Source organism: Triturus cristatus, chromosome 1_2 (assembly GCF_964204655.1).
Source record: "Triturus cristatus chromosome 1_2, aTriCri1.1, whole genome shotgun sequence".
NCBI classification, from domain to species: Eukaryota; Metazoa; Chordata; class Amphibia; order Caudata; family Salamandridae; genus Triturus; species Triturus cristatus.
In genome coordinates, this window is record NC_140580.1 from 205076137 (window position 1) to 205103993 (window position 27857).

A 27857-nucleotide genomic window follows, 5' to 3' on the forward strand; every position below is an offset into this window, starting at 1 on the left:
CAAGATCCAGGAAATGTATGGTTGTTTGGGACAGCTCCATAGTAAAGGTAACATTGAAAATGTTCTGATTGAGAAAAGTGAAGTACTCCACAAATTCAGATTCTGTACCGGTCCAAATGACAATAATGTCGTCAATGTAATGGCCCCAGAACTGAATATGTCCAATCCATTTAGAAGCCAAACGTGACCAGGCATAAATGTGTTCCACCCACCCCATAAACAGATTAGCATATGAAGGTGCGAATTTGGAACCCATTGCAGTACCTTGTTCCTGCTTAAACCATGTGTTGTTAAAAAGAAAAAAGTTGTTATCCAGGATAAGGTCAATCATGGATTTGAGCATATCATTGTGTTCCAAAAGAGTTGCCATTCTGTTCCCAAGAAAGAAGTCAACAGCCATAATGCCCAGATCTTTCCTAATGCATGTATACAGTGAGGTTACGTCCAGTGTGGCAAACCACATGCCTTCCTCCCAATCCAGATCTTCCAATTTGTTCAGAATATCCGAACTGTCCCTAACATATGATGGCAAATTTATGACTAGGGGCTGTAGAAAGGAATCAACAAATTGGGCCAAAGCTTCAGTCATTGAGCCAATGCCCGAGATAATAGGGCGGCCTGGAGGGAAGGGTTGTTTCTTGTGTACCTTGGGTAGTAGGTAAATGCAGGGAAACCTGGGGTTCCGAACGCTGAGAAATTTGTGTTCTGTCTCCGATAGAAGCCCAATCTCCTTCCAATGTGAAAGACGATCATTGATTCTAGTGGAGGCTGCGGCACAAGGGTTGGTTGGGAGCCTAGTGTAGTTAGTAGTGTCATTCAGCTGTCTGAGAACTTCCTTTTCATAGTCGACTCTGTTCATGATCACTACATTGCCCCCTTTGTTTGCTTCCCTGATGATGATAGAGTCATTTTCACTAAGTTGTTGTAACGCTATTCTCTCAGCCTTAGTGAGGTTGTCTTCAATATGTCTCCTAGAGCGTGTATGTAATTTGTCTTCCAAACAATAGAGATCACGAGAGACTATTTCATGAAAAGCATCTATGCTAGAGAGATGTGTACCCTGTGGAGTAAATTTGCTACGTGTGTGTAGGCCGCTGTCACAAGAGTAATCTTGTCTAATGTCAAGATCTCGTAATACACTTTCAGTCGTGGAATCATTCTCATCATCAATTGACAGTAGTGTGGCAACATTTTGGACATGAGAGACTGTGATGTCAGTGTGTATTGTGGCCTTTTTCGTCTGCTGATATTGGAAACTATCCATAGAAAAATGACATTTTAGTTTAGCACGACGGACAAATTTAAATAAATCCACATGTAATTCTGAGAAGACACCTTGAGAAACAGGGCAATATCTGTCCCAAACAACCATACATTTCCTGGATCTTGAATTCTATGCCAAGGATAAGAAGATACACAGTACTCTTCATAGAAAGGACACTGCAGTTAATAGCATTCTTCATTACACCAGTGCTCACCCAACATCTACCAAAAAAGCTATTCCGTTTGGAGAACTGGTACGTATTCGCAGAAACTGCAGTGAAGATCACAAATTCGAGTCCCAAACCACACTAGCACTGAACAGACTACAGCAGAGGGGATACAAACATGATGTCCTACAGCTGGCAAAGAATAGGGCGACAAAACTCAAAAGAAAGGACTTACTCCAAAGTGCCAACAAGAACAACACTATTCACCAAGAAAGACTTGCCTTCATCACGACACACTCCACTTTAAACCATGAGGTTTTTAAGATACTAAACAAACACTGGTCAATTCTTAAGGGAGCAACGGGGGTCAACACTATAATTACATCTAGGCCCTCCATGACCTTTAGGAAAAGCAAAACCATTAGGGATGCCCTATGCCCCAGCTACACTTTGCCAAACCCCCCAAAACAAAGCTGGCTCAAAAAGCCTCTTGGTTTCTATACCTGCAGTTCATGCAACATTTGTCACTTAGGATGTAATAAAACACTTACATTCAAGTTCAACACAGACAGATGTTACACAATCCGCCACTTCATTAACTGTCTTTCTAGTTATGTGGTGTATGTTTTGATCTGTGGGTGTAACAAAATCTATGTGGGCAGTACTGTGAGACCACTCAAGAATCGTATACAGGAACATCGCAGAGCGGCCTTACATGGAGACACTACGTACGCTCTAGTCTCACACACCTGTACAGAAGGAATGGATAGATCCAAGTTCCGTTTCCATGGTATCGATGTGGCTCCACCAATGAATAGAGGTGGGGACAGGGAACTTAGACTCAGGCAATTGGAGGCAAGATGGATCTGTACTTTGCGATCAGTGACGCTTGGTTTCAATAATGACAACGAAATGCATTACTTTCTGTAATCCTGTACATAGCGGAGTGACTTAAAGCATACTAAAAAACCTATGTGTTTGGATTTGTTATATGTCACTACCTGTAAATTATGTTCTTTGTGTGTAAACTCTGACAAATGTGTTTTTTGTGATGTGCTGTCCACGTCTGACATGTAATATACTTGTACATCGTTAGATTCCTATAATCTTTCTGTCTGTACTGGTTTTACTCATGTTTTATTCTTGTTGGCTGTACTATCGAATCAACTTAATCACACGCTTTTATATGGTGTAAAGTGCAAACTCTTGGACCACTTGGTCAACATTATAGATATACTCTGTTCATGCTTTGTGTTCCATTCGAGTTACTCTCTGGTCTCGTATCCTCTCGGACTCTGGGTATTTCTTGGGTCTCATAATCCATGATTCTTTGGAAAAATGACTTTTATACCTTGCTATACATTGGATCCAATAAGAAATAAGACGTCTTTAGGACATACCGTGTCCCATACATATGACTTTTTCATGGCTGCTTCTGGTGCATTTTGCACGTTTTATTCCCTTGAGGGGAAGAAATGCCTTGTCTGTATTCATAATCGGACGCATTAACGTTACGGTTTTTAAATTAAATTAACCGTCTGTAATCTGGACGAATATCGCTCCCATATGTATTTTAATTTAATTAACATGTTTCAAACAATGTTGTACATGACTTGGGTATTATTCACACTATCGCATTAGTATTTATCTTCTATTGGGACCATTTAAAGATGGCGCGATACACTGCGTCTATTTATCACAGAGACAGTGTACTTTTGACTTTAACATGCTTCGCTGTTGTTACGTTAGGCGCAATTTTTGGTCTTTACATGGCCTTAAATGCTCACCATTGGTTTGGTTTGATACGAGTTAGATCCGTTTTTTCGGAGATTCGTATTCAGGCTTATTAACGTTACGCTTTTTAGTTTAGAATAACCGCTTGTGATTCTAAGGAATATCGCTCCCCCATGTGATTTTAATCTAATTAACATGTTTCAAGTAACGTTGAACATGATTTGGGTATTATTTATATTATCGCAATAGTATTAATCTTGTATCGGAACCATTTAAAGATGGCGCGACGTAATTGGTGGTTGCCTCAAACGGGATATGACATTACTTGTTGGAAACCGGAACTACTCCAACATGGAGCAGTTAGGACACTCGTACTGTCTAGTCTTTATATTTTTCTGATTGGTGACATTCCGGAAGTGCACGCCTTAGCGCCGGAATTTAAAGCAGATTTTGACACTCCCCTGGTAACCGTTCCGACAAGACGGCAAGCGGCGTTACTGACCCCCCGATGGTACACCTGTAAAATACCATTTGAAGTAAGCATGGGTTTGGGGGTTTTTATCGTGTCTTCCTTGTACTCTATTACGTATTTGTTAGCATATTACTTGTACTTTAATTGTAGTTTTCGCCTGAGTCGCATTATGACCTTTTAATTGACGAAATGGGGTAGGGCAGCTATGCATTTATTGCAAATGTGGCTGAGAAGGGTAGCGGTTAATTCTGAATGTCTGTCTGATGGTCAAACGTAGTTATACGGGACTCTGCTCTGTTTTTGGGGGCTTGATTTACGTGTAGTGGTCCAGATCTACAGATCGACTGACAATGTTGGAGCTATGCTCCAGGTACAACAGTAATTTTGGGATGAATATTTCCCTATATAGTGACTTTTCTTTTGTTCCCTTTGCTTTGTTATGGGTAGAATCTTATCTTGTTTTATTTAGGCTTACCTTAGTGACACTCTGACCTTGCATCAAATATGTCATGTTTGCTTATGAGTGTGCGATGCTACTCATCTTCATTTGTGATCATAATTGGCCCGCCTACAGATAGGACGTACTTGTATGTAAATGGGGCAGATTTCAGCCCTCTTACCTAGTGTAGTTTCTTAAGAATGAGTTCTTTTACAAATTCGATATTTATATGTTTTGTCATAGAACTAATACCACTAGGACTTCCTACGAAATCTTATCCTGGATGTACTCTGTGACTTTTGTGCGGTTACGCTCTACTTTTCATTTTGGTGAGTGCCTTTATATGTCTTTTGAGTTCTATGGTCAACTGATCTCATCATAATGAATTCTTTTCCTATGACTTTACTTACATGTGGCCTTATTATCGATAGATTCTACCTACACCTTTTGCTACGACATCTGTGGAACATAGTTTGTGTTTCTACGGTTATTATTGCGTGGTAAGCGTTTTACTCTCGCTTCCTCTTTCGTTATATTTCTTAATGGGTCCGTGTTTATGTTAGACACTCGTCCAATTGGGGAAAGTGGTATGGTATCACTAACATGGCTTTTTGACCTTGTGCTCTCGTGCATTTCTTTTCTGGCAACCGTGTCCAGTCACTTGAGTTAGCCAAAATGCTTTGTCACTTTTACGCAGGTTTAGTTTCTTGCACGCCTCACATGGGGCACATGGGTGATTTTAGCCTACTCACGGTAGTTCACCAACCCGGTTCTTTACGCACTGTCTTTATCTCAGTTATTAAAAAAAAAATGTTTCTTTTTTTTTAACCAACGTTTTGGCGTTTCTCTATATCCGTCATCAGCATGCTCCTCTTATCTCGTTTCATTTTCACTTCTGTCTAAGGTTTTTCTTTTTTCGTTTTGATTGTGTTATGGTCTGTACATGAATTCTCTATGTGTACTGAGTAATGATACATTCCATAATTTTGTATGATTCCCAAACAGCCTTGAAAAAGCCCATGCTTGGGCGAAACGCGTTGGCTGTGAACATTGTTGCACTGCGTCATGGAATAAAAAGAACATCTGAACACTGCGAATATTTCGTATCAATTGGAAATTTGTTCCTGTGTTGTATTACTTATATACAGCTTTTTACTTGTGTTGCCTCTCATATTTCTAAATAACCTGCTGATCTGTTTACATCCTACGCATTCTGTAATCTACTTGGTACACGTTCTTTGCAGCAGGCACATTAACCCTCTGCACTAACTTCACCCAAGTCAAACCCTGAACTACACAAAATGCTGATCTCTATCCAGGAAGATAATTAATCACAGGAGTTATCTTGACATTTATGTGAGGCCTGGTCATTGCCCGCGGAAAGAAACGCTGCGGCAGGTGCTTCAAAAGCTTAATAAACTTTCATTGACGGCGCCCCCAGGAAGCCAGCACCCTAAAGCCGGCCCTGAATCAGAGTGCAACGTATATACAATCTATAGCCCTTCTGCTGCGGCGGCCAGCACGGGTCGATCCTTCACTTTTCTACCGCTGCTGAAAAGAACTCAGGCGATATGAATTCCCACTATTGCCTGTGGAAGCAAATGTTAAGGGCGAGAGACGCCTCCCAGCTCACAGCAGCTTACCTGGGCCTCTGGGCCTCCCGAGACGACGACGACGACGATCCGACGATCCACCACCAGCCAGACAACGATACAATGACGATCCAGACCAGCAGCGCCGCTCCAGACCAGGTGAGTCGCGTCGTCATCGAGTCATCAGCACTGCCTGCTGTGGAGACCCCCCCTAACCCCCTTCTATTGGTCTATTGGACCCGTGGCAAGAGCCACTGGCCCAATAGAACAATAGAAGAGGAACAGAGGCGGTTGGTCTACTGTCTGCTGCTGGATGGGGGTGGGATGCCGCCAGGATGCCAGGATATCGCGGGCACTTTTGTAAAAATCGCAGCATTTTTACAAAAGTGCCGATTTCGCGATTTGTTTGCAAATCGCGAAATCGCGAAATCCTGGGGGGTCTGACCATTGCACATGAGGGTGGGTTTTGGGGAAGCAGACTTGTGCTTGAGCAATTATGAAATGGGGGAGGGACTCGTAGGTCCCTTGTACACATTTTACCTTACATCACTCCCGGAGTCTGCTGTACAAAATTCATGATGCTCTTCATTATGAAAGAGGGAGTCTCAATGTTCAGTCACCAACAATCAATCAAGGATTTGTAAAGAGCTGCAAATTACCCGTGAGGATCTCAAGGTGCTGGTGTTGCGGTGATCTATTCTTTTGAACAGCCAGGTCTTGAGTCCTTTCCTGAATTGCTGGACTGATGAGGTGTGTCCTGAGGTACATGGGAAGGTCGTTCCACATTTTGCCCGACAGGTGTGGGAAGGAACGTCCTCCGCTATTGCCTCAGTGGATCCGGGGGTGTCTGTGAGGAAGAGGGAGGCAGATCATAGGTGTCTGGTTGGTTGGTGGAAGGTCATGCATTTGTTGATGTATGCTGGCCCTTCATTGTGCAGGGCTTTGTATGCATGGGTCAAAATCGCTTGTGGATCGGGAGCCAGTGTAGCTTCTTGAGGTGGGGTGGGGTGTGGTTCATCTGGGGCGGTCGAGGATGAGTCTGGCTGCTGAGTGTCTGTAGTCTCTTCAGGAGACATGCTGTGATTCCTATGTAGAGTGTGTTCCCATAGTCCAGTCTGCTGTTGACAAGGGCCAGAGTGATGGTCCTTTTGGTGTTGACTGGAAGCCACCTGAAAATCTTGAAGAGCATGCGTAGGGTGTGGAAGCAGGTGGAGTAGACTGCGTTTACCTGTTTCTTCATAGAAAGCTTGCTGTCCAAGATGATGCTGAGGTTGTGGGCATGGTCTATCAGGGTTGGGGGATGGGCCAAGTTCAATAAGCCAAAATGTGTTGTTTCATGGCGAGGTGTTGTTTCAAAAGATGAGGACTTCCATCTTGTCTGTACTGAGCTTGAGACAGTTTACCTTTAGTCAGTCAGCGATGTTCATCATACACCTGTGGAAGTTGGCTCTGGTGGTGGAGGGTTCATCTACCAGCAAGAGGATGAGCTTGATGTCGTCAGCATAGGAGATGATGTTGAATCCGTTCGATCTGATGCTGTTGGCAAGGGGGGGTCATGTATGTGTTGGAACGGGTGTGGCTGAGGTATGATTCTTGGAGGATGCCGCAGATGATCTTCTTGGGTTCCGAGGTGAACAGTGGGGGATGGATTCTCTCGGTTCTCTCTGAGAGGCATCAGGCGATCCATTTGAGGGCATCTCCCTGGATTCCGATGTGGTGGAGTATGTTGATCAAGATGTTATGGGAGATGGTGGCAAAGATGGCTGACAGGTCTAGGCGGATGAGGGCTGCCATTTCACTGTGGTCCAGGTTGGGCCCTCATGTCATCGGTGGCTGCAGTCAGGGCTGTCTCGGTGCTGTTGTTGTCACTCGGAATCTGGATCGGTAGGGGTCCAGGAGGTTGTTGTGTTCCAGGTGTTCGGTGAGTTGCTGGTTGATTGCCTTCTCAAGAACCTCCACAGGGAAGGGAAGCCGGGAGATGGGCTGGTAGTTCTTTAGATCTCCTAGGTCGGTGGATGGTTTCTTCAGGAGGGGTCTCACTTCTGCATGTTTCGAGACATCAGGGAAGGAGGCTGAAGTGATGGAGGTGTACAGGACTTTCCCGAGATCGTCGCCAATTTTTGTGTTACCAAGGTTGAAGATGTGGTGTGGACAGGGGTCCGTGGGTGTTGCTGAGTGCACAAAGCTTGTGATGGAGATTGTGGCTTGAGTCATTAGATGGTCCCAATGGGTGAGCAGGTGTTTGGGATTTGTGTTTGTGGGTGTGAGCAGGTTGATGCTGGTGGGGGGTTGGGGTTTGAAGTTTTCAGAGATGACTGAGATCTTGTTGTGGAAGAAGTCTTCCAGGGTGTCACACAGTTCTTGGGAGTCGGTGATGTTCCCAGTTGGTGGGTGGTTGGAGAACTCCCTCACAATGGCAAACAGCTCCTTGCTGTGGTTTGTGCTGGCTTCTATGTGGTCTGCTAGGGCGTTCTTCTTTGTTTCCTTCAGGAGGCAGGGGTACTTCCTGAGTGCTGTCCTTAAGGTGTTATTGTCTTCTGTCCCTTTTCTGGTGCACCACTTCCTTTTTAGTTGCTGGCATTTGCGTTTGGTAGATTTCAGTTCCGCAGTGAACCAGCTGGCAGATCCTTTGGATGTGGCTGGTTTGGCGGGGGCGATTGTGTTGGCACATTCTGTGATCCACTGGGAGAAGTTATTCACAGCTTGTTCTGGGTTGGATGTTGTGTTTGGGAGGTGGGAGTTGAGAGCATTGTTCCACTGGTCTTTTGATATCCTTTTTCAATTTTTGCATGTGGAGCTAGGGGCATGGTGTCAGTGATGGTAGGTCTTGAGATGGTGGACGCTGTAGTGGTCGGTCCAGGTGAGCTGTTAGATGTGGTTGTTCTTGACCCTGTCGCTGGTATGAAAATAGGGTTGAGCGTATGTCCTGTGCTGTGGGTAGGGTCGGTCACGAGTTGCTTGAGGCCGATGTTGCCCATGCTTTCCAGGAGGTCGGTTGTGTTGGTGTCGCTGGGGTCATCGAGGTGGTAGTTAAGGTCCCCAAGGATTATGTAGTGCTCAGAGTTGATGGCATTTGGGGCGATGAGGTCAGGGATAGCATTGCAGAAGCTGGGGCATGGTCCGGGTGGTCTAAAGGTGAGAGTGCCTCTAATGGTGCTTTTTCCATTTGTTTTGAGTTGTAAGTTTAGATGCTCCATTATCCAGGTCAAGTCATCGGAGGAGGTCGTGCAGTGCATGGTGTCCTTATAGATGATCTATGATGTCTTTCACACTGGGCACATTCTGTGATCCTAGTTATATCATTTTATCTCCCTGTCCCAGTAAGTAGAAGCAGACCAGTATAAGGCCTAGGCAAAATTTAAAAGTATGCTGGAGAAATTTGTGAAGGTTTTGCTTACATGAAATTCATGAAATTTCTTCAAATTTCACATTATATGTTTTCCAGTTGCAGGACACTGCCTTACCCAAAAAACGCCTAGATGGAAATTCTTTTCTGCTTAAATCAGCCTCTTAATGGCATCTTCTATGACATTTTCTCATGGGGTATACTCACACATGAAACAAGTCGCAGCAGATGTCAAGAAATAATATTTTCCATTGAAAGCATAATCTTATTTTGGATTACTGTCATTTCACAAAAATGCACAATTCCGTACACCCAGTAGGTACCAGCATCTACAGGTGTCTATGCAAGCAGGCATTTGCACGATGTTGGATGTTTTGCAGCGGCTTGAAGCCACGTTGATGAAGGTTCTGCATTCGATAAGCGAAGATCTCACTGAAATCTCTCTTAACGCTCCCGTGCATTTATACTCTGTTAAACGATGGCCTCTCGTGCAGTGTGACTGATCGTCATTTCGAGGGCAGCCTATCATTGTAAAGCGCATCATTAACTTTGTCAGCTGGTTTTTCCTCCTTTGCATAGCGTTTTTTTGCTGCTTTACAAATCAGGTAAGGCTGATGCACAATTTTCCATGCAGCAGCACCAGCAATTCATGTGAAAAGTTGATGTTCGACCATGCCCGAACGATAATTGATGTTCAGTAGAAAATCAGGCATCAAATTTCCTTATTTTTTTACATTTATTTATTGTCTTTCCTCACTACATACAGTGCGTGCTGATGTCACAATATTATAATCGTCTTTATACCGTTATTCATAACACACTACTTCCATTTCTAAGTGCTGAAAACAGCAAACACCATGTTTTACCCTTCCCTAATTTAATCGTGAGAAATTAAATCTCTTCAGAAGGATGTAAGACTGAATTTCATAGCTAGGATCGGAAGTTAAGGTTTTTCGATCACTGCAGATGTCAGCAGGGCATGCTAAACCAGCGAGCCGTGTTGTCAAACAAGGGATTTATGTCATAGGATAGGACCGCGAGCCCAACTTTGAATGTCCTGGAGGCCTTTTCGAGCAAAGTATCAGTGGGAGCAGGCATTTATCCCAGCCTGGCTGAACTTGAGCAACAAGTACATAATGATGTGCAGTCTCTAATAATTTCTCAAAGCGTGCAAGAGTTTGTGGCAGCAGAATAGAGTGTGACCCACGTCACGTTGGAAAGATTGGCTACAGACAGAAACACAAAACGGATTCAGGGGGTATGTACAACAGAAGTGGCAGAGTGAGGCGTTAGTTGTCATGGCTTAACACCTCACTCCACCATTTCAGAAACGCAAGGCTGCACCATATTTACAACAAGCATTGGCATAGCCAATTGGTTTCACTTTTGGGACCTTCTAAGTATTTAGTTATGCAGCACAATATCCTTGGTGCAACCACATCAACTGTTGCGTGGCTAAACACTTATAAGGTGCCAAAGGCGAGACCTATTGGCTATGCCAATGCTTGGTGTGGTTCTGTGTGTGGTTGTGTGTGTGGTTGTGTGTGAGGTTGTGTGTGTGGGTGTGGGTGTGGTTGTGGTAGCCAGTGCAGTTGTGGGTGTGTGTGGATGTGTGGTTGGGTGTGTGCGGTTGGGTGTGGTTGTGTGTGTGTGTGGTTGTGGTTGTGGGTGTGGTTGTGTGTGTGGTTGTGTGGGTGTGGTTGTGTGTGTGGTTGTGGTTGTGGGTGTGGTTGTGGATGCAGGTGCGGTTGTGGGTGTGGTTGTGTGTGTGTGGTTGGGTGTGGTTGTGGCTGTGTGTGTGTTGTGTGTGTGTGGTTGTGTGCGTGTGGTTGTGTGTGTGGGTGTGGTTGTGTGAGTGTGGGTGTGTGTGGGTGTGGTTGTGTGTGTGGTTGTGGTTGTGTGTGTGGTTGTGGGTGTGGTGTGGTTGTGTGTGGTTGGGTGTGTTTGTGGTTGTGTGTGGTTGTGGGTGTGGTTGGGTGTGTGTGGGTGTGGTTGTGTGTGTGTGTGTGGTTGTGTGTGTGGTTGGGTGTGTGTGGGTGTGGTTGTGTGTGGGTGTGTGGTGTGTGTGTGTGTGTGTCGTGTGTGTGTTTGTGTTTGTGTGTGTGGTTGTGTGTGGTTGGGTGTGGTTGTGTTTGTGTGTGTGGTGTGTGTGTGTGTGGTTGTGTGTGTGGGTGTGTGTGGGTGTGTGTGGTTGTGTGCATGGTTGTGTGTGTGGTTGTGTGTGTGTGTGTGGTTGTGTGTGTGTGTGTGGTTGTATGTATGGTTGTGGTTGTGTGTGTGGTTGTGTGTGTGTGGGGGTGTGGCTGTGGTTGTGGGTGCGGGTGGAGTTGTGTGTGTGGATGTGTGGTTGTGTGTGGTTGTGGTTGTTGAGTGTGTGGTTGTTTATGTGGTTGTGTGTGTTGTGTGTGCGGTTGTGTGTGTGTGTGGTTGTGTGTGTGTGTGGTTGTGTGTGTGTGGTTGTGTGTGTGTGGTTGTGTGTGTTTGGTTGGGTGTGGTTGTGTGGGGTTGGGTGTGGGTGGGTGTGGTTGTGTGTGGTTGGGTGTGGGTGGGTGTGGTTGTGTGTGTGGTTGGGTGTGTGGTTGGGTGTGTGTGGTTGGGTGTGTGTGGTTGTGTGGTTGGGTGTGTGTGGTTGTGTGGTTGGGTGTGTGTGGTTGTGTGTGTGGTTTTGTGTGTGGTTTTGTGTGTGTGGTTGTGGTTGTGTGTGGTTGTGTGCGGTTGTGTGTGTGGTTGTGTGTGTGTGGTTGTGTGTGGTTGTGGGTGTTGTGTGTGTGTGGTTGTGTGTGTGGTTGTGTGTGTGCGGTTGGGTGTAGGTTTGTGTGTGTGTGGTTGTGTGTGTGGTTGTGTGTGGTTGTGTGTGTGTGGTTGTGTGTGGTTGTGGGTGTGGTTGTGTGGTTGTGTGTGGTTGTGTGTGTGGTTGTGTGTGGTTGTGTGTGGTTGTGTGTGTGGTCGTGGTTGTGTGTGTCGTGTGTGGGTGAGGTTGGGTGTGGTTGGTGTGGTTGTGTTTGTGTGGTTGTGTGTGTGGGTGTGGTTGTTTGTGGTTGTGTGTGGTTGTGTGTGTGTTGTGTGTGTGTGGTTGTGTGTATGTGTGTGGTTGTGTGTGTGGTTGTGTGTGTGACAGTAATACTAAAAGCATCTCAAAATAAATGAGCACAAACATCGAGTTTGTGGAAAGAGAAAGCACGTTGTAAGTCAAACAGGCGCAGCAAAGCATTAACACAACAACAAAACAAACAAGACCACTTAGCGAAGACTGAGTGCTGATAATGGATACACACAGCCCATCATCTTAAGAGTTCGATTGCAGTCAATGTGCACTCAAACCTGCCCCCTCCTTGTGAGTTGCACCCCATATTTCATGAGTTGTAACTGCTGCACCCACCATAGAGCTTTGATATCTGACGCACTACATAGGTCTAATCGGTTAACCAGTCGCCAACATGCTGTGCTTTTAAAGAGAATGTGCCAAAAGTTTCCAGCTTCCTCATCATGTCCTCATGAAAGCGCCAACGAAAGGACTCCCTGAATGGTGCAACGGACATGAAGCAGCCGCTGCGATCAGAAATAAACACTGTGAACGTTGTCCAGTTTCACAGTAACATTTCCTTAATGTTCTTTAAGTCACAAAACAGTAATACTAAAAGCATCTCAAAATAAAGGAACACAAACATCGAGTTTGTGGAAAGAGAAAGCACATTGTAAGTCAAACGGGTGCAGCAAAGCATTAACACAGCATGCTCTTTGGTGTTTGATGTTCTTTGAACAAGAACATCAAAGGGGCGCTGCGAAAGTGATCACGGGCGAAAGTGAAAGTGATCGCGGGCGCTTAATGAGCATGACGAGGTTTGCCAGCCTCTGCTCCTAAGCGCGCGCCCATGCACTGTAGCTCTAGGCTGGCCATGGTAGCATTTTTTGAGCCCTCACAAAAAGTCTCGCCTGACCCAGCGCATGCGCTGGGTCAGGCGAGACCTAAAAATGTGGTGCAGCTTTGAGTTTCCCCCTGCGCTGGCGCTTCACTTAGCAGTGTAGCGCCAATGCAGGCACCCTTGCCCCATATTGCAAGGGTGTCTGCGTGCAGTGGAAAGATGGTTTATGCACAGGAAGGTCCCCCTTCCTGTACATAAACAATCTTGAAGGGCCATTTTGTCCCTTCTATGTGTGCTGCTTAATGCAACACACATGGAAGTCATAAAATGTCATTTTGTAAAAGATTGTTAATGTCAGGAAGGGGGACATTCCTGTACATAAACAATAAAAGGCTTTTTGCTTTTTCCATGTGTGCCGCACAAGGCAGCTCACATGGAAAAAGCAAAAATTAGGAGAATTATAGCATTTCTCCTCGTTTCGCCAACTTAAGACCAGGTTTTCCCTAGTTTCAATTTTGGCACTGCATCCTATTTACGCTGCCCTTGCAAAAAGGGGGCAGCGTCAAAATCAATGGGTGTTGTGGTGCAACGCCCACCACAACACCCACTGCCCACCCCTTTCACGCTAAGCATAGCGCGAAAGGGGGCCTTATTTACAAGGCAGTGTTAAGCCATGTTAAGTGTCTTAACGCTGCTTTGCACATAAGGTGAAGCCCCTATCGCCACAAAACATCGGACAAAGTGATGTTCCTGTGGCGATAGGGGCTTGTACATATGCCCCTCTGTGTTTGTTTTTCAGCTCAGATGCTCCCTGCCCTGGATGCTAGTCGTATGGTGCTATGTGATCAGGGCACCATTTTTCAAGGTATTGGTTTTAACAAGCATTGTAGAAGTTGCAAGTGTTGTTTAACTTCAATTAAGCAATTTCGACTTCTGCATCTTGGCCCTGTTTTTATGGGTTTGAGACAATTGTAACCCACTGATGGGAATGAAACGCAAAAGACTCTGGGGCATATTTACAAGCGTTTTGGTGGCGATAAGCCCTTAGCCTTTTTTACAAAGTGGCGTAAGCCACTTATCGTGGCTAAACGTCACCTTGTAAATAAGGCCACTTTTCACGCAGCACTTAGCGTGAAGAGGCAGGCAATGGGTGTTGCGGTGGGCATTCTGACGCAGCACCCATTGCTTTTGACAGCAGCCTCCTATTTACAACGGTGGTGTAAATATGGGGCAGCACCAAAAATAAGACCAGGGAATACCTGGGCCATATTTACAGTTAACTGGCAGAGCGCAGTGTAGCTCAAAAATTGCTAACGCTGTGCTCCGTCAGTTTGAAAATGCGTGGATGCACCGTATTCACAAGAATGTGGTGCACCGCTGCGTTTCCCCTACGGCGATGTAAATACAGGGCAGCACCAAAAATAAAACCAGGGAAAGCCTGGCGTTAACCTGGCTATATGAGGAGAAATTATTAACTTCTCCACGCATTTGCTGTTTTTATGTGTGCTGCATTTGGCAGCACACATAGAAACAGCAAATCGCCATTAGTGATTGTTCAAGAGCAGGAAGGTTTTCCTTCCTGCACATAAGCAATCTTTTAAAAATGACGAGTTGCAAATTCTATGTGTGCTGCCCAAAGCAGCACACATAGAAGTTACAAATCGCTATTATGTTATGTTTATATGCAGGAAGGAACACATTCCTGCACATGAACAATCATTCCCTGCAACACAGATACCTTTGCCTTATTTGGCGCTAGGCAGCTAGTTTTAGTGCCAGCGCTGGGGGAAAAGCCGGGGTGTTTCCCATTCTTGTGAATACTGCGCACCCCTGCATTTTTAAACTGATGGAGCATGGCGTTAGCAATTTTGGAGCTACACCCTGCTCTGCCAGTTTATTGTATATATGCCCCTCTGAGTCCAAATGACCAGGACCTCATAAAAATAGTAGACCTTGAGAAAGCCTCAGCTGAGTTGCTCTTCAGGGTGGAGAAAAATGTGTGGGTTGGTGTTTTCATCGTTGTACAAGAAGAATATACGGGAAAAAAATATAAAACAGAAACACAGTAACGAGACTTGTTAAAGAAGAACTTTATTTTATTGAAAACAAAAAGTCTTAATGACCTCTGCTTTATCAATGCATTCTGAATGATCAAAAATGAATGAATGACCGTGTCCTTTGCAAAATGTATAACTTTATTATAGGTCCCCCATGTAATTTTAACGTTTAACTTAAACGTAACCCAGGGCATAGAAAAGTGATGTCCTTGGGCTGTCAGTTTATTGATCCCATATATTTGAGCCAAATTGGAGACAGGTCTACATGCCAAAGCCCTACACCGTTCTTTACATAAGCAATGGCGACTGTTTTGACAATAGGTTCCGTGATCAACAAAGGGCAAATTGCCTTTGCTTAGTCAAAAGACCACCTGGTTTTTGGCATTCACAAAATGTAATAAAAAAAATAAAAAAAGCAAACAGGCATAAGGGTCCCTAATGCCAGGGAAAGTAGAAGTGACATCACGAACCCTTTTAAACGCCAGTGGCATCAAACTTTCAATTTGTTGTCCACCCCTTCTCTCTCAGCAGTCTCATGTTTCCTTACAGGAAGGGCAAGGACTGGGGTCAAAAGCAAGTAGTTTACCATATATTTCTGCCATTCATATGAGAACCTCTGTAACCAGGAGTGACAAGGGAAATATCCGGTTTCTAAAGGGTAAATTAAGATAAGCTACAGCTACCACTGGTTAGCTGTAATTGACGTCCACGAAAACTGGTGCAATAACTGACTGCAACATTTTCCCACTAATTGCAACATAATGTTTACAGGCCCGTTTCATCAGTCCAGTCCAAAGATTTCTAAGTGTAGAATTTACACTGGGTGAGAAATGAAGCGCATAATTTTTTTCTCAGCTTCACTTGATCATGTAACAAAAAACGTATCAAGAAGTTTTCCCCATTCTATTGTATATGAAGAATTTCACAACCCAGAAAAAAAAAACGACTGAAATGACTACACAAACTATGCTATATGTATAGTTAGTTGATAAATAAATGTACTTGTGTAATGCTTTAAGATTGTAAACAAGCATTGGCATAGCCAATAGGTCTCGCTTATGGGACCTTATAAGTATTTAGTTATGCAGCACAATATCCTTAGTGCAACAACACCAACTGTTGCATGGCTAAACACTTATAAGGTTCCAAAGGCGAGACCTATTGGCTATTCCAATGCTTGTTTCTATATGAAAACAATCAACAATATTTATAGTAGGAGGGTGTCTATGGTCTTTCTTTCCTTTCATTAAAACAAGCAAAGTAATGTAGTCTCTTTTCAATTGCTGCAGCTTGAGGCATTCAAAATGGTCTCATCGGGGGAGACAAGCCATGTAAAAATTATTGGTGGGTTATTTCTGGTTTATTGCCAGTGGGTTCTCCTCCCTGTCCAAGTCCATGTAATAAAAATACCGGAATGACACTGAAGGCGTGGAATTGGCGGTGAAATGACCCCTCCCTTGGCTTGGCCTGGTTATGTGAGCTGGAGCCAGAGAGGAGGGTGCACTGACTGCCAGCAGCAGCAACGAGGACAGTCCAGCTGTCGGTTGCTCCCTTGCCTCCCCAACAGCGGATTCTGTCTGGACACTGACGGAACCTCCACCTGACGTCTGCTGCTATGGAGACCCCGGGCCAGAAGCACGGCACCCGGAAAGGAGGTACCAGGCGCGCAACACCCATTGGACTCACAGGGCTTCAGCCCCCCCCCCGTCGTGTGTGGCAGCCCGAGATGAGACAGCTTCCGAGCACACACACAGCCGCACCCGAGCACTTCACAGGTCTTTAAAAGACCATTTACATGTTAATGAGGCCTTGCTGTTGTTTCACCCCTTCTAAGAGCCCCTGCAGTTCCACTCTGCCTATTGCTTAAAGATTCAGCCCCCCCCCCGAATTTTTTTCTTAGCCCCCCCCCCCCCCGAAATTTGGCTCTAGTTGCGCCTCTGGGAGGTACCCCGCTGCTGTCTCCCACCCACATCACCCGGCTACAGGAGAAGGAGGAACTGCAGGACCTCAATGACAGACTTGCGATCTACATCAACAAGGTGCGCTCGCTCGTGTCAGAGAACGCTGGACTGCGACTGCGCATCACTGAATGCAAAGAGACAGTGAACCATGAGGTGACCGGCATCAAGTCAGCTTATGAGGTGGAGCTTGGGGATGCACGCAAGACCCTGGATTTTGTGGCTAAGACATTATGTGCATGTACCTTCCATAAAAGTACATGCAAGTAACAATCAAAACATTAATACACAGCACACACATCAACGTGTCAGTCTCGGGCTCTCTATCCGGAAAATATCATCTGACGAAACAAAGACACTGTCACCTTATCACACACCATCACCCCGTTCAACATACCAACACCAAATGGACACCCTCGCATACGGTTACATTCTACAAACACCAAAAGAAGCACAATCACTTGCACACCACCTGAAAGGACAGATTGCAGTGCCGCTGCCAGTGTGGTGAGTTGTCTGTCTGTTTTAGAGATGGTTATACAACAGTGGCGCATACACATACACTGTGTGGGTCAGTTTCTGTGAAGGTGCGTGCATGCATGTAAGGATGCGCTGTCCTGTCTGTGTTGTTAGAGTCCATGCACGTGAAAAAGGCTCAATAACGCAAATCGTGCGTGCGTGCGTGCGCGTGTTTAAACTCTCTTCTGTCCCTGTGAAGGAACCGTGCACAACTGCTGCTCCTGCGCTTACTAGCACCAATAAAGCACCAATGAAGGATGCAGTGTTGCTGCCCACGCTTAACTGTGTTGCTTGTTAGTGAACCTCAACCTTGGTAAATCGTGCTCATTCTGCAATAGCCAGAACATTGAATGTGTAAACGCAGGCTGGCTGGGGAGAGAGACAGCCATGACGTGCCGTGCACAGCATCGCTGCAGGTGCTTCAGTCCCGCTGCCATCTGTGCTTAAGAGATAGCTGTTCGCGTAGTGTCTTGTCTTCGTGTCCAGCTGTTGCTGCGCCCTCTTCACTAAACACGAAATATCAGTGTGATCAGCAGCGTAGCAAGGAGGCCATGGGTCGTGATGCCAGAAAATAAAATGGCCCCTTGACTGCTGTTGGGGTAGTAAGATGCAGCACTGTCAGAGCTCAGTAGGCCCCTCAGGGCTGTGGGACCCGGTGCTACTGCACCTGCTGCACCAATGAAAGCTATGCCCCTGAATGAGATTGCTTGGTTTACAGCCTTTCACACTTAGTAACACAACGGCATAGTGAGTACCATAGGTCACCACATATTATGCCCAGAGTTTTAAGTGGGATGAAAAAACTGGGGGGTCTCTACAAGGCGCGAGGCCGATGTAATTAAGGGCATGGCTTAAAAACACATAAGCTAAAAGTTTGTGCTTAGCATATTGTCTGCTGCCCGTCTGGTATTTCACTGCTTCAATAATTGCATCCATATTTATAATAAAAGTAACATAACACCTACAACAAGTCAGGACTATTGGCTTTAACAATGGCTGTTAGTTGAATAATATAAATAAGCAACAACTACGGCTTCGTTGTTTATAATATTGAAAATGCTTCCATTTGGAAATGAGAGAGTGAAAGAACTATAACCAGTGTCTTTGAAGTTACATCAAAGGCAATGAAGGGCGGTACTGCTGCAGAGTTAGGATTTTTTTTACGCTGAGTGTGAGGGCAAAAATGGAGAGCCTGACCGGGACACGTCTCAGCACCTGCTTTTTAGAAACTACCGGTGATGAGCACCGGCAGGACCCGGCCCACTTAAAACCCTAATTATGCCACTCTTCTCCACGATATTTCATTTTCACACTATGTATCCCCAAATGACGTCCTCTCCCGGGGACTGCTGCGTGCTGGTTATTGCGAGTGAGGTAGGCAACGAATGCGCACTCTTGAGGCACCGCTCTACCTCACCCCGGAGAACAAAAAGAGCGGACACCTGTATAGCACCGACCGGAGTCATGACTGAAACACCAGCGTGTGTGGTAGTCAGGGTGCAGCCAAACACAACAAGCCAGAGTCAGCGATGATGTCACAGCGGTAGCAGCCCTCCCGGAAGCAGACACCAGACCTCAGTCCGCAACAGTGTGACACACACCCCCAAAAAGAGGGGAGAGGGGTGGCAGCCAGAGATAGATATCAACAGGGTGGGTCCGGGGTCTCCCTCTGCTTCACAGGGAGGTGCAGCCGCACTTTGTTACCACTTAGCACTTGGAGTTGTCCATCACCACAGAAACAGAGACAACCAAATTTCCTCCATATTATACGCCGGGTGGTCTTTTTTCCATGCTTAAAAGGGCGCTTTTTCATGTGCCTCATAAGTCCAGAAGAGTACAAATATCAGAGGCCGGTTACAAATAATTTCTGCTGGACCCAAGTGACGAACAGTATTTCAGGACGCTGGTCTATATGTGAGAATCAGAAAAAAAGTGTGGGGTGTTCCAATGGCCTGAAAATACAGACTAAGTCAGTAGACATAATCAACGAATGGCATATTTAGTGAAAATTACAACACTTTGCCATTGAAACCATTTATTTCTCTAGTGAATCCAGAAGAGTCCCACGGTGGCTTCAACTGAGTTCTTTGCGATTTTTCTTTTCTTATCTTAGTGTTTAAACATCAAAGAAGTGACAAGCCCGGGAGTGGTGCATGTGCGCACGCTGGGAAGAGCAGTTTGCTGTTTTTCAAAGCACATATTTGTGCTTGTGGCGCGCCGCTGCGCACTCCCGCAAGGCGTATGCCGCCACAAGCACGAGTATGTGCTTGGAAAAAGAGCTGCACGACGGCTAAAGGTCTCCTATGCAGTGCATTCACACTGCGTAGGCGAGACCTAAAAAAGGAGCAAACCAATGGTTCACATTGTGAACATGGAGATAATATCTGCACTCTTTTTCTTTTTATATAAACGTAGCAAAAAAAAGTACAATATTTTTTCATCATTTTCTGTCCTTTGAATATGGCTGCGTTTGATGGAACTTCTGTTTCTTTAGTACACAATACCAAGAATGATGCATTGTGTTACTCAATTAGCACTGCATAACTACTGACTGAAAGGTAAGGTATTTTGTCTTTGCAGCAAGAGAAAGGACTAATATTGTTTGCTAATTGTAAAAGGATAGCAATGTGCCCTTTTACCCAGGATATGGCTCTCACTCCAATGGCAGACTGTTGGACTTGGTCCGCTATGCAGAGTCACTCCCAAATTTTTTGTCTTCACCCTTCCTACTTTTTTATATTCATTTTGTGTTGGTATTAGGACTCTGTGCACTTTACCACTGATGAACTCTGTGCACTTTACCACTGCTAACCAGTGCTAAAGTGCTTATACTCTCACCATAAAACATTGTAAAATTGACCTGCGCGCTAGTATATGGTTTTACATCGTGCCCGGGGCCTGTAAATTAAATGCTACCAGTGGGCCTGCAGCACTCATTGTCTCACCCACTAAACTAACATTTTAAAACAGGTCTCAGGCCTGCCATTGCAGTATGTAGTGCAGTTTTAAACCGCTAGTTGGACCTGACAAAAGAAACGTTTTGCAGCCCTAAACCTTTCTTTGCAATACATATTAGACCCCCCCCCCCCCCAGGGTAGGCCCGAAAAAGTACATTTGGCAGGGTGCATTGTATTTAAAAAGTAGGACATCTGTTTTTAAGTTTGGCATGTCCTAGTAGTGAAAAACTCCTAAATTAATTTCTCACTACTGTAAGGCTATACCTCCAATTGGATAGTGTTAGGTTACCTTATTACATATATTAAGTGCTAACTTTGATTGATTGAATTGTAATTTAAAATCTTCTTTAATGGTAAAGTCGGATTTTAAGTGAAAATTCTGAAAATGGCACTTTCATAAAATTGGCATTTTCCTGCCCTACCCATTTGTGTGTCTCTCGCTCTCTCCCAGTGTGCTGGGCCACATGACTGTGAAATGGCTCTACTGTTGGGATTTGTGTATTCCTGCCAGACAGTGAGGCAAACAGGACTGGGTATAAGCAGGATGGGCTATCCTGCCTGGATTACTGGAGTGGAGCTGTTCCCTGCCCCACTTACATTTCACAGAGCTGCCTCAAGCACACATACAATGGAATCTGCGACTAGTCTTTTGTCACCCCAGACTTCTTGGAGCCTTGGAAAGTGAAGTAAAGACCCTTCCAGTACCAGATGTCAGAGTAGTATAGAAAATCTCCCAACTTCAAAGGTTGGCACTGGGTTTAAATATAGGACCTCCAGAGCCACTCTTCAGTATACTCCCGGTCCTGTGGGCATGACAGAAGAAGGACTGCCTTGTTCCTGAGAGTCCTGCCCTGCTGCTACCAGAGGCCTTTACTGCTGCATGAGGCCTGCCTTGTTTCCTGGAGGACTGTCCTGCTGCTTGAGGCCTGCCTGTTTCCTCAGAGGACTGCCCTACTGCTTGAGCCTGCCCTTCTGTGTGAGAATGAAGACTGGACCAGCTCCCTTCACCCTATGCTAACCTGAGTGACTCCACGGGTCAGTTGCCTACCCTCCTGTTCTGAGCTACAGTTACATAACAAGCTTTAAAGGCCTCACTGCACCTGCCAAGCTGTCCTGCTGCACTGGACCTGCATGGACCTGCTGAACCCTGCTGGCATCTGCTGGAGTCCCTGATCTCCAAGAGGTGCCTCCCCAAGTCTTGGACCCTTGGCTGGCATCAGAGAGAACTCCTTCTTGCTTAACTGAAGGTTCCATCCAATCCGGCGCGAAGCAACGCAAAGCATCTCCACACAGTGAAAGCTTCATCAGAACCGATGCCGAGCAATGCAAATCCCAACTAAGCCTCGCCAAACAGCTGCAGGCTTGATCAGAGCCAATGCCAAGTGATAGAAAGCTTAGCAAAGCCTCGATGCACAGCTGAAAGCTTCATTGGAACCAACATCAACCGAAGCAATACCCCCCAAATTCTCACTGCACGTCTTTAGAGGAACTGATGCCGAACAATGCGAAGCATTCTAAAGCAATGCCATGCAGACCTCAGACCAAGGACATAAGGTAAAACTTGGTCCTGTGCTAGGTCTGAGCTCCATCGCGATCAGCCTGAAATTATTACATAGTTCTGGTCCAGCGTGACCAGATACCCTCAGTTTGCGCTTTGTGCCATTTGGTGCTATTTTTATCTAAAACTTTAAAATAGAATATCACTGGTTCTGATTGGATTTAATTCATTTTGGTGTTATTATATTCATTAAAATTAGCTGTTTTACACTTTGCCTCTACGTTAAGCCTGACTGATTTGTGCCAACCTACCAGAGACTTAAGCACTGGCAAATTTATTGACTTTTGTGGTTCACCCTTACAAGGATTATGGTTATTGCCTGAGTGGGGTTTCCACCCCACCTCAACTAATAACCTAATTTCTTACTCAGAGTCATGCTGTTAGGGTTGTAATGAAGGAAGAGTGTGAATCAGTGTAATGAAGGGTTCTAGTACGTGTTTGTTGGACCTGGTTTTTATTTTGCAGGGGTGTCCCCAAACTTTTGCCTTTTTCCTCCTGTTTTTCTGCCCTTCTTTTTGTTGGCTTTCGGACTCTGGGCATTTTACCACTGCTGACCAGTGCTAAAGTGCATGTGCTCCATGTCTAGAATATGATGGTTATTGGTTTCTCTATGGTTGGCATATTTTATTTACTTGTAAGCCCCTAGTACAGTGCATCAGGTGTGCCCAGGGCCTGTAAGTCAAATGCTACTGGTGGGCTTGTATCACTGATTTGCCACCCACACGAGAAGCCCTGCAAACATGTCTCAGGCCTGCCACTGCCATTTCTGCCGGGCCCCAACCTTCCCTTTTATTACATGTAAGGCACACATAAGTTAGGCCCATGATAGCCCCATGGGCAGGGTGTAGTGTATTTAAAAGACTAGGATATGTACTGTTGTGTTGTACATTTCCTGGTAGTGGAATACTGCTGATTTAGTTTTTCACAACAGCAAGGCCTATTTCTCCCATAGGTTTGCATTGGAGATGCTTGTAACATCTTACAAGTGTATCTTTCATTTGGGAGCTGATAGAAAATTGGAGTTTGGTGTCTCTGGACTAATCATTTAAAAATACATCTTTTAGTAAAGTTGTTTTTTAAATTGCAGGTCTGAAAATGGCACTTTTGGAAAGTTGGCATTTTCTTTCTTAACCATTCTGTGCCTCTGCCTGCATAGGAATACATGTCTGGGTCAGAGTGACAGTTGGGCTCTTGTGCATTCACTTTAGAAAGTCACACAAAGGGAGTTGAGGTATGCCCTGCATATCCTGACAGCTGATGGCCTTCCTGAGCTTGAGTGGTGGGAGGAGTTGACTCTGACACCTAAATAGGGCTGTGCCTGTCTTCACACAAAGAAGCCTCCACCCGCTGTAGAGTGTCTGGAGCCAGGGCAGGGTCTTGTGCACTACAAAGACCTCTCTTTGAAGTTTGCCTACTTCAATGTGTAAAATGGGTATAAGTACTGGACCTGTGACACCATGTACTAAGAACACTTCTGGGCTGAGGACATTCTGCCAGGAAGAAGAGCTGTCAAGAGGGACTGCCACTTTGCTGTTTTCTTTACTGTGTTGGCCTGCTATTTGCTGCTTCGGTCCTGGGAGTAAAAGGATTGCACTTGGTTTTCTACATCATGCTTCCAACGTTCTCCATGGGCTTGAGTTGAGATTGCCTCCTGTTAAGAAGTCTCAGGGCCATCAAATACTTCACGTCAATCACCTGGACTCTGCTACTGTGATTCCTGCAATACTAAGTGGTGCCAAATCCAGTTCCTTGGGACTTGGAAGTGAGTGCTGGTGATACAAAGAAGAAAATCCACGCATTGACTCCAAGTGTCAGTTCGGAATCAGCACATCATTGTAAAACATGACGCTTCGCCGCTGCCTACACAGGAGCGTGGTTTCCCCTTCATGCAATGACCGTGGCTTCCAAACGCAGTTCCCAGCTTTTCATTGCAGCACCTCCGAAAAAACGCCACTGCTTGATTTACTGTGTGTGTGTGTACAAATGCTTTACACATTTCCTCTGGGGATAAGCATGACTGCTCTGTGCCAAGCTTCCTAATGTTTAACTTACTTAGCCTGATTAGACTGAGGGAACCTACTTTGACAAGGTGCAAAGTTCTAACAGTGTTCATAATCCCATCCCAAGTATCATCCTAAATAGCGGCTAGATAGATGTATATAAATCAGTTAAAGTACACTCTGCTGTACATTGTAAAGATATTGCAGGTCACTAAGGAAATTTGTGACCATATTGGGGAACAAGGCCACATGTCGACTTACTTTATAATGTCATGGAACTTCCTATGAGTCCACAATAGCACACTGGCCAGTTTTGTATGATTTGTGCTTCAGGGTAAAGCACACATATTACACAGAAGTATATCTTGTGATAGACCTCTTGACCACATACTTGTGTCTGCTTTTACTTGAAGTTAGGATTTGTGGCAAAGGCAGACCATGCTACTTAAGTAGATTTGGCTGTACACCAAAGTCAACATTTTTGTGCTCACCTATGCGAATCATGGCCTTTTCAAACATTACCGGGGTGGTTAAGACAGAGGGGTTTGGGTGATGCACCAGGGTCAACTTTCAACACAAAAACGTTTGTGTTTCACATAGAACGTTGTCTTGTCTTTGTTGATTGTTCTGTTTTCCATGGCATGATTGTTAGCACAAATCTTAGCACCAATCTGGGCCTTAGTGCACTGATATGTCAAGGTGTCAAACTCAAGTGCGGCGCATATTTGATTTTGCTGGACCCGGCCCTCTTTGCAGGGTTAGTACCAAACCTTCTGCCCTCTTACTCTTATTTTTTCTAACCTGTTTTTGTTGGCTGTAGACTCTGGGCACTTTACTACTGCTAATCAGTGCTAAAGTGTATATGCTATCTCTGTCTAAACTGTATTGGTGATTGGTTTATCCATGATTGGAATATCTGATTTACTATTCATTCACTAATAAAGTGCACCAGGTATGCCCAGGGACTGTAAATATAATGCTACTAGTGGGTCTGCAGCACTGATTGTGTCACCCACATGAGTTGCCTTGCAAACATGCCTCAGACCTGCCACTGGAGTGTCTGTGAGTGCTGTTTTAAACTCACATTTTGACTTTTTACTACATGTAAGTCACCCCTAAGGTAGGCCCAAGGCTGCCCCCTGGGCAGAGTGCAGTGTATTTACAAGCCAGGACATGTACCGGTGTGTTTCACATGTCCTAATAGTGAAATGGTTGGCTGGCAGTTGGTCTCTTGTGCATTCATTCTAGACGGTCACACAAAGGCAAAGGTGTATCCTGATGGCCCATTACCAGGCTGATGGGCCTTCCTGAGCTAGAGGGGTGGGAGTTGTCTCTGACACCCCAAAATCAGAACACTTTGGGACAGAGGACATTCTTCCAGGAAGAAGAAGAGCTGGATGCAGTAGGAGGGCTGCCACTCTGCCTGTTTATTTGTTGTGCTGGCCTGCTGCTTCTGTCCTGGGAGTGAAAGGACTGGACTTTGCTTTCTACATCCTGCTTCCAAGGTACTCCAATGGCATGTGTGTGCTTGCCTCCTGTTAAGGAGTCTCAAGGCGATCAAAGACTTTACCTGCCAGAGCCTGGGCTCTTCTGCTGAGAGTCCTGACTTGCCAAGTGGTGCCAAATCCAGTTCCTGGGCCCTTGAAAGTGTAACCTGGCGACCTTAAGGAGAAGCTTCACACATCCACTCCCAGTGCCTGTTTATCGATGCCCAGCTGTAAAAAATGAATGCATTGCCACTGCCTGCTCCAAAGGGTGAATCCCGCTTGACGCACCAACTATGGCTTTGACCACAGGCCTCAGTGTGCCATCGCAGTGCATCAGAAAAATCACCGCAGCGTGAGTCCTGAGCACCATGTCACTGGCGTCCAAGGCACCTGCTCAACTGTAACGCAGCACCTGCTTCGCGGTTGAGGAATCGATGCACTGCCTGCTTCGGGGTGGTGATATTGACAGAGAGCCTGCATTGCTGTTGTCGCAACAACGCAGCACATCTGGATTTTTGGTGTTTCGGTCTTTGTCGACACTGCTCCGAAGTAAGGAACTGAGGCCACATATCCAGAAACTGGCGCAGCACTACCCCCTGCCTGTAAGGAACCGATGCATCACCTCTCTTGCCTAGCAGTAAGGAACCAAAGCATCACCTCCCCTGCCAGTAAGAAACTGATGTATCACCTCCCCTGTGTAGTAAGAAACCGACACATCGCTTTGCATTTTTGGTGCCTCACCTCCCCTGCGCCTCACACCATCTTTCATTTTTGATGCATCTAAGGTACTTTGTGCTAAAATTAACGCATCCATTGATTTCTATGGACTAAACTTGCTTAACGTTTTAAAAGTGATATTTTGACTTGTGTATGTTGGATTTTTGTAGGTTTGGTCTTGCTATATTCAGATAAATATTGGCTATTTTTTTAACTGGTGTGGCCTCCTTTTGTAGTGTTTTCACTGTGCTACTGTATGTGTGAGTACAAATAATTTACACATTGCCTCTGAGGTAAGCCTGACTGCTCGTGTGAAGCTACTAAGGGGGTGAGCAGGGAATGTCTTGGGTGCGTGACTCACTCACCCTGCCTAGAGTGAGGGTCGCTACGTAGACAAGGTGCCAACTAGAGACTCAATTTCTAACAGATGTTTTGTGGGACTTAACCCTAAAGTAAGGTTAAAATTGCATGTGATTTCCTTTATTTCACAATATCATCAACTCAATAATATAAGAAGTCACAGAATGCAATTATCAAAAATAGTTCATATACTTGTGCACAGCTTCAGCTCTACTTTTGAGATTAGATTTTGTCAAATCATAATTTATCCCATAGCCTGTACAAAATAAGTATTGTGAATACAGCAAATGGATAACAGAATATAAAACATTTAAAATAACATAAATGCCTTGCTAAAACAAACCTCAAATAAATGTAATACCTTGGAAATAAAGAGCAATACCAAGTGTACAATAATGAAATCAATTCTTTGTCTGAGTATTGGGAAAAGAGGCTTATGGTAAATACATTTTATTTTAACTGGTAATACAATTATCTGACAAAGAAAGGATCAGTCAATATGTTACAGTTTGAACTGCAAACCTGTCATTTTGACTCCCCATATGACTTCTAATTAGTAGGGGGAAGACCCCGGGCCCTGATGGGTCCCACTTGGTGTATTTTGCGAACCGTAGACCTTTGTGCACCCCTGATTATGAATTTTTTGATGCTACTGCCCAAGTAGGACCACCATTAACATGGTGCACCGTGATTAAAATCCCTATTTTTTAAAAAGGTGATGAATCCCATTCCAAAAATGATACACCCATATCTCTTTTAGATTCAACAATGAAGGTGATGGGCCGTGTTTTATTGCAGAGATTGGAGGTTATGGTAAATAATATTTTAACAAATACACAGTTTGCTTTTAAAAGAGGATTGGGCATGGTGGACCAAGGATTGAACCTATCCTTACACATAGGGAAATATACTGCTGCAAAAAACGGCACAATGTTTCTTTCATTAATGGATTTGTCTGCAGCCTTCGACTGTGTATCACTGTCTAAACTCTGGGCAATTATGGCAGAACTGGGAATAGAGGAAGCAATTATTACCTTTATCAGACAAACGTATATAGATGCAAATGCTTGTGTACGATATGGGCGGAATAATGAATGCAGTAGTCACTTTAAGATCATGAGAGGAGTAAGACAACGGTGCATATTTGCCCCTTTCTTCTTCTCCCTGTGCACAAATAGGGAGAAAAAAGTATTGAGCTCAAGGTCGCAGGATACATCCTATATTGACTCCCGCCCTCTAACCATTCTCTCCTACAAGGCTGACGCAGTGCTAATCTCGCGAATAGGCAGAGAGTTGAAGGGCTGATAAATACCTATATTGCTTTTATGCAAGACCTTGACCTAAAAGTCAATGTTTCCAAAACCTTTA

At 45.0% G+C, this 27857-nt stretch overlaps 1 protein-coding gene across 1 annotated transcript in view; it reads left to right on the forward strand.

The window, feature by feature from the left end:
* Nucleotides 1-27857, forward strand: part of LOC146867050 (cadherin-23-like) — a 571698-nt gene that overhangs the window by 294870 nt on the left and 248971 nt on the right. The gene's annotated exons all lie outside the window — the stretch shown is intronic.